Here is a 7,500-nt window from a genome sequence, read left to right as displayed (position 1 = left end):
AACAGACTGTGGAACAACAAAGGCATCAGGCTCAGCACCAAGATGACAAGAGAGGCAAGGCCTTCAAGACTCACTTGTGATACACTTTAAAAAATCTAATCGTTAAAATGTGTTCTGTATTTGTTATAATAAAGCTTCGGGTTAAAAAAAGAAAAAAAAGAAAAAAGTCCTAACCAGAATCGAACCCTGCATGTTCGGGTGAGAAGAAACTGTCTTACCCATTACACTATCGTGGCTCCTTAACTGACGTTCTAAAATTTAATATCTGAACATACTTTTTTAAAGGGCGATAAATCAATTGCGGTATTCGCAGTGAGAACGCTGTTTAAATCATATCATTCTGGTGTACCTTGGGCATTCAAAAAATCTTTAAGGGCAATAAAAAATTCTTTTTAAGTCCGCGGTAAAGGAGACGTGGCTATCGCCGCAATCACACTGCAACATTTAGCCGTTTTCCCTAGATCTACGAGGGTCATTCAATAAATAAGGTGAATTTTTCGGTATAAGGACTTCTAATACAGATAGAAGCTTACTTTTTTATTTATTTATTTTTGTTTTACTTCTTTTTCACATGGATTTAATTTGTTTTGCAGATTAAAAAAAAAACTTTGAGAGTTTTAGCGATTAACAAAGATGGCCGACCAAGAAGCATGCTCCAGGATTGAACAGCGGTCAGTTATCAAGTTTTTGGTTGCTGAAGGGTGCAAACCAGTTGAAATTCATAGGAGAATGTCAACTGTGTATGGTGCCACATGTTTCAGCCGAAAAAATGTCTACAAGTGGGCTAAATTGTTTAAAGAAGGACGGAGCAGTGTTGAGGATGAAGACAGGCCTGGAAGGCCTACAGAAGTGAGGTCTCCTGAGGTGATCGAATCAGTCAATGACCTCATTCAGTCTGACAGAAGGGTGACAGTGGATGACATTGCAAGGACTTTGAGCTTATCTGTTGGGACAGCACACAAAATTGTCTATGATGACCTTGGCTACTCGAAGGTCAGCTGCCGGTGGGTGCCAAAGATGCTTACTCCAGAGCACAAATAGAGGAGGGTCGAGTTGTCCCAGCAGTGTCTCTGCCGCTATGAGAAGGATGGTGATGAGTTTCTGAAGAAGATGGTCACATGTGACGAGACATGGGTTTGGCACTATGAGCCTGAGTCCAAACGGCAGTCCATGGAGTGGAAGCACGTAGGCTCTCCAGTGAAGAAGAAGTTCAAGTCCCAGCGGTCCACGAGGAAGGTGATGCTCACCGTTTTTTGGGATATGCAAGGCCCAATCACCATTTCATTCCTTGAGAAAGGAAGCACTGTGAACAGTGCCAACTACTGTGAACTGCTGAGGCAGGTCAAGAAAGACATAAAGAACAAACGCAGGGGTCATCAGTCAGAAGGAGTCATCTTGCATCATGACAACGCAAGGCCTCATACAGCAGCCCGAACGGTGCAGACCATCAACGAGCTGGGCTGGGAACTGCTCCCTCATCCCCCTTACAGCCCAGACCTTGCCCCTTCAGACTTTCACCTGTTTGGTCCCTTGAAAGCGTTCACGAGAGACACGAAGTTTGAAAGTGACGATGAAGTCAAAAGTGTTGTGAGCGACTGGCTGAGACATCAGTCCAAAAGATTTTTTACACTGAGGGAATACGGAAGCTTGTGCACAGATGGGAAAAGTGTGTGACAGTGCTGGGAGACTACGCTGAAAAAAAAAGAAGAGAAAACAAGTAAGCTTCTATCTGTATTAGAAGTCCTTATACCGAAAAATTCACCTTATTTATTGAATGACCCTCGTAGATAGATGTACAAATTTAGTTACACCCGCCGGGAATGTAGTACGACACGGTCGATTCAATTTCTCTTTTATGTTCATTCTAGTTTTATAGTTTTAAAGTTGATATGAAAAATTAGTATTTTGTTAAACTAATGACATGTAGAACCAAGTACATGTACTTCTAAACGTCGTATGAAGTGAAAAGGACTTCATTTTGAGAAAAGTCAAGACTGGAAATTTTTTCGTTTCATCAATTCAAGGGTATTAACTCGCATGGTTTACAATTTTTAACTGTGAATATCGACTGATTCTGTGGATATTTTTATGGCAGTTTGGGCATAATCCAGTAAGTGATGAGGCGTTCACAAATCTTTCTCTGAATAAATATTTAACGGTCTCCTTCTCCAACTTTCCATCACATGTTATCGTGTATTGTCCATTGAATATATGACTGAACGGGCACTGGGTCAACAACTTGAAACAGAATGGCGTCGTTCGCGCTCGCGAAGAATATGAGCACGCGCTTTGAATGTGTATAAATATGTGTACGCAATTGATATTTGCCCATGACCTTCAGGGCTCAGCCAATAGATCTATAAAGTCCACTCGTATTGATTTTAGTATTTTCCGAAAAAGACCACTTGGGCGAATGAACATAGTGAAAGCCCTGTACACTGAGAGTAAAACACACAAGCTTTTTATGTACTGAGTATAATTTCAAAATGTAATGTTTAAGATGAGAAAGATCAGTTTAAAGCAAATTAAGTCCCCTAGCATTAATTACAGAGTAATTTCCCTTTTTTACTATCTGCACCAAAACGTTTGCAAAATAAATAAAACTTCCATGCTTAGCAAAAGAAGTTCCTGTTTGAACAAAAAATGATAATAATGACTGCTCTTCTTGTTGTGTCAGAATATCGGATCAAAGTGCCAAGTTTAGAGAATAAAAAAATATAAATATAACAGTAAATGCAGTTTGCATATAATTTGGCTTTTTTTGTGCCCATCCCAGAGGTGCAATATTGTTTTAAACAAGATGACTGGAAAGAACTGAATTTTTCCTATTTTTATGCCTAATTTGGTGTCAACTGACAAAGTATTTGCAGAGAAAATGTCAATGTTAAAGTTTACCATGGACACACACACACACACACACACACACACAGACAACCGAACACCGGGTTAAAACATAGACTCACTTTGTTTACACAAGTGAGTCAAAAACCTGCAGAGCTGTTGTGCTGACCGCCTTGTTGTACTGCTGTGAAACATGGACGATGTATCGCCGTCACATTCAACAACTTGAGCAGCTTCACCAGAGATGCCTATGAAAGATCCTCGGCATAAAGTGGCAAGACAGCGTCTCCAACCTGTAGGTCCTAGAGAGGAGCAGCCTGCCCAGATTCGAAAGACTGCTGATTAAGCGCCAGTTACGCTGGACAGGACACTTCCGGAGGCGTTTTCCCTTGCAACACCTGTGGGAAGTGCTAGGCATCCAGAATCGGCGCGCGCGTGTACGTATGTAATCAGAGATGGTGTCGTGTGATGCAGGGCTGTGGCGGGAGATGTGCAAAGTTCTGTGCCCTTACCATTAGTAACTAATGCTGTCTGTTGCGTGACAGTCTCTGACGTTACTTTGAGAAATGATAAGTCAGAACAGAAATATGATGAATTACTGATGAACTGTAATTTGAAGAAAAAAGAACCTGTTGAGCATGTTCACACACTCACGCGCGCGCGCGCACACACACACACACACACACACACACACATGCATGTTCTTCTTCTTGCTCCTGTTATTCTCGTTCCGCTTCCTGTTTTTTGTTGTTTTTTTTTTTGAAATGTTGTACATGAACACTGGTAAGTCGTTTCACGTGCTCGCGCACGTACACAAAACACGCATATATACACACGCGCGCGAATAGGCCACGTAGACCCACGCACATAAAGACATGAGCACATGCAACACACGGACGGACACTTACAGACAGACAGGCAGACAGACACAACACACACATGCGCGCGCGCGCGCGCACACACACACACACACACACACACTACCGACAACAACAACAACACACACACATTGAACATGGTTCGTGCACTCGACTACCACGGCCGTTCCACCATCATACCGCAGAGAGAGAGAGAGAGAGAGAGAGAGAGACAGAGACAGAGAGAGACAGAGAGAGAGACAGAGAGAGACAGAGAGAGACAGAGACAGAGACAGACAGTCAGACAGTTTCAGTTTCCAGTTTCTCAAAGAGGCGTCACTGCTTTCGGATAAATCCATATACGCAGATGCCTGACCAGCAGCATAACCCAACGCGCTTAGTCAGGCCTTGAGTGCATGCATATAAAAAAAAAAATGTGTACATACTGGAGTGGATTTCTTCTACAGAATTTTGCGAGAGGACAACACTGTCGTTGCCATGGGTACTTTTCCAGTGCGCTAAGTGCGTGCCGTGCTGCACGCGGGACCTTGGTTTATCGTCTCACCCGATTTACTACACGCTCTGTTTGATCTTCCAGTCAAACGTTGGAGAAAGTGCGAGACGGGATTCTAACCCAGACCCTCGCGGACTTTCTATACTGGCATACACTTTTTAACTCACTCAGTCCAGCCAGTCCTCTCTTCTCCTCTACACAGACCCCTCGGATGTCCAGTGGGTGTCTGAATGACCCAGCCTTTAGCTTCCGTCGTCAGAATTGTGGTATTCTTTGTCAACATTCACCTCTTCAGTATAAGAGCCTTCCGCTTGCAATATTTTGATGATGGTAATTGGGGTGAAACGCTGTTAACGTCATCTCTTTCGCCGTTTGTATGGAGACAGTTAACCATTCTGCAACCTTCCTCATACAGATAGACAGACAGACAGACAGTGAGACGGAGACGAGAACGAGAGCGAGAGAGAGAGAGAGAGAGCGAGAGAGAGAGAGGAGGGTGGTAGGTCGCTGAAATACACAATATATTTTCAACACGATTCAGTTGCTCCATTTATTAACTGTAATCACCCACCGAGAAAGACACACAGTTCTAGGTATTATTATCAACCCAAGAATATGTAAATCATAATCAGTCAGGAGAGCATATTTTATGAGGAACAAACTTTAATAGACAGAAAACATGTCATCACAGAAACCAGATCCTAAATATAACTAAAATTTTCTAAGAACGAATGTCCCAGCCAAATGATAATAACATCTTTGAATACTTGTTCATAGCGTGTGCATCTATACTGAAAGACATGCAGGCAGTGGTATCGTAAACTGGCAACACAAATTACACACGGCACGAAGAGGCCAGGCTATTATAGCTCTACAGGACTATTAGTAAGTGTATGACGAACTCTTCAGTAAGTGGCATTGTATTGTTAGATAAACCAGTGTTGACAAAATCACCAGCACAGAAGCCTTGTATTGTCAGTTAAACCGCTGTTGACAAGAGCAGCAGTACAGTGGCCATGTATTATCATATATATCAAACGCTGACAGAAGCAACTACAGTTCAGAGGCCTTGTATTGTCACACAAACTCATGTGGACAAAAGCAACAGTGCAGAGGCCTTGAATTGTCAGATAAGACGGGCGCAATAGCCGAATAGTTAAAGCGTTGGGCTTTCAATCTGAGGGTCCCGGGTTCGAATCTCGGTGACGGCGCCTGGTGGGTAAAAGAGTAGAGATTTTTCCCATCTCCCAGGTCTACAGATGTGCAGACCTGCTAGTGTCTGAACCCCCGTCGTGTGTATACGAAAGAAGAAGATCAAATACGCACGTAAAAGATCCTGTAATCCATGTCAGCGTTCGGTGGGTTATGAAAACAAGAACATACCTAGCATGCACACCCCCGAAAACGGAGTATGGCTGCCTACACGGCGTGGTTTGAAAAAGGTCATACACGTAAACGCCCACTCGTGTACATATGAGTGAACGTGTGAGCTGCAGCCCACGAACGCAGAAGAAGAAGTATTGTCAGATAAACTAGTGTTGACAAAAGCAACAGTGTTGTGGCAATGCATTGTCAGATAAACGAATATTGTTAAATTAATGTTGACAAAAGCAACAGTACGTTGGTCTTGTATTGACAGCTACACAATGTCACAATGTTGACAAAAGCAACAGTACGTTGGTCTTGTATTGACAGCTACACAATGTCACAATGTTGACAAAAGCAACAGTACGTTGGTCTTGTATTGACAGCTACACAATGTCACAATGTTGACAAAAGCAACAGTACGTTGGTCTTGTATTGACAGCTACACAATGTCACAATGTTGACAAAAGCAACAGTACGTTGGTCTTGTATTGACAGCTACACAATGTCACAATGTTGACAAAAGCAACAGTACGTTGGTCTTGTATTGATAGCTACACAATGTCACAATGTTGACAAAAGCAACAGTACGTTGGTCTTGTATTGACAGCTACACAATGTCACAATGTTGACAAAAGCAACAGTACGTTGGTCTTGTATTGACAGCTACACAATGTCACAATGTTGACAAAAGCAACAGTACGTTGGTCTTGTATTGACAGCTACACAATGTCACAATGTTGACAAAAGCAACAGTACGTTGGTCTTGTATTGACAGCTACACAATGTCACAATGTTGACAAAAGCAACAGTACGTTGGTCTTGTATTGACAGCTACACAATGTCACAATGTTGACAAAAGCAACAGTACGTTGGTCTTGTATTGATAGCTACACAATGTCACAATGTTGACAAAAGCAACAGTACGTTGGTCTTGTATTGACAGCTACACAATGTCACAATGTTGACAAAAGCAACAGTACGTTGGTCTTGTATTGACAGCTACACAATGTCACAATGTTGACAAAAGCAACAGTACGTTGGTCTTGTATTGACAGCTACACAATGTCACAATGTTGACAAAAGCAACAGTACGTTGGTCTTGTATTGACAGCTACACAATGTCACAATGTTGACAAAAGCAACAGTACGTTGGTCTTGTATTGACAGCTACACAATGTCACAATGTTGACAAAAGCAACAGTACGTTGGTCTTGTATTGACAGCTACACAATGTCACAATGTTGACAAAAGCAAAAGTGCAGTGGCCATGCATTGTCAGATAAACGAATATTGAAACAACAACAACAACAACAACAACAACAGTGCAAAGGTCTTGGAATTGACAGATAAACGGATGCTCACAAAATGAACAGCACAGTGGCTTTGGTTTAGGAAGCAACCGACATGCATTTTGACAAAGACATTAACAATGTCAACGACCTTCACACTGACTAAAACAGACCGATAAATACGCCCATCACAATTGTTAAAACTCTCTTTCTCTCTCTCTTAACTCACTCAGTACGGCCTGTCCTCTCTTCTCCTCTACACAGACCCCTCGGATGTCCAGTGGGTGTCTGAATGACCCAACCTTTAGCTTCCGTCGTCAGAATTGTGGTATTCTTTGTCAACATTCACGTCTTCAGTATAAGAGCCTTCCACTTGCAATATTTTGATGATGGTAATTGGGGTGAAACGCTGATAACGTCGTCTCTTTCGCCGTTCGTATGGAAAGAGTTAAAGAAAGGGGAAAAAAAGTAGTCGATCAACTGGTACAGCATCAGGTGTTTGAATTTCAAGAAACGCTTGTAATGTGAGCCGTGCTCTATGAAATGTGGCCAAGCCCTTCGTTAGATATTAATCAAAACACACACACACACACACACGCACACACGCACGCACGTACACACACACACCAAA

The sequence above is a fragment of the Babylonia areolata genome, chromosome 9, assembly GCF_041734735.1.
Source record: "Babylonia areolata isolate BAREFJ2019XMU chromosome 9, ASM4173473v1, whole genome shotgun sequence".
NCBI lineage: Eukaryota > Metazoa > Mollusca > Gastropoda > Neogastropoda > Buccinidae > Babylonia > Babylonia areolata.
Note: the sequence above shows the minus strand (reverse complement) of the source record.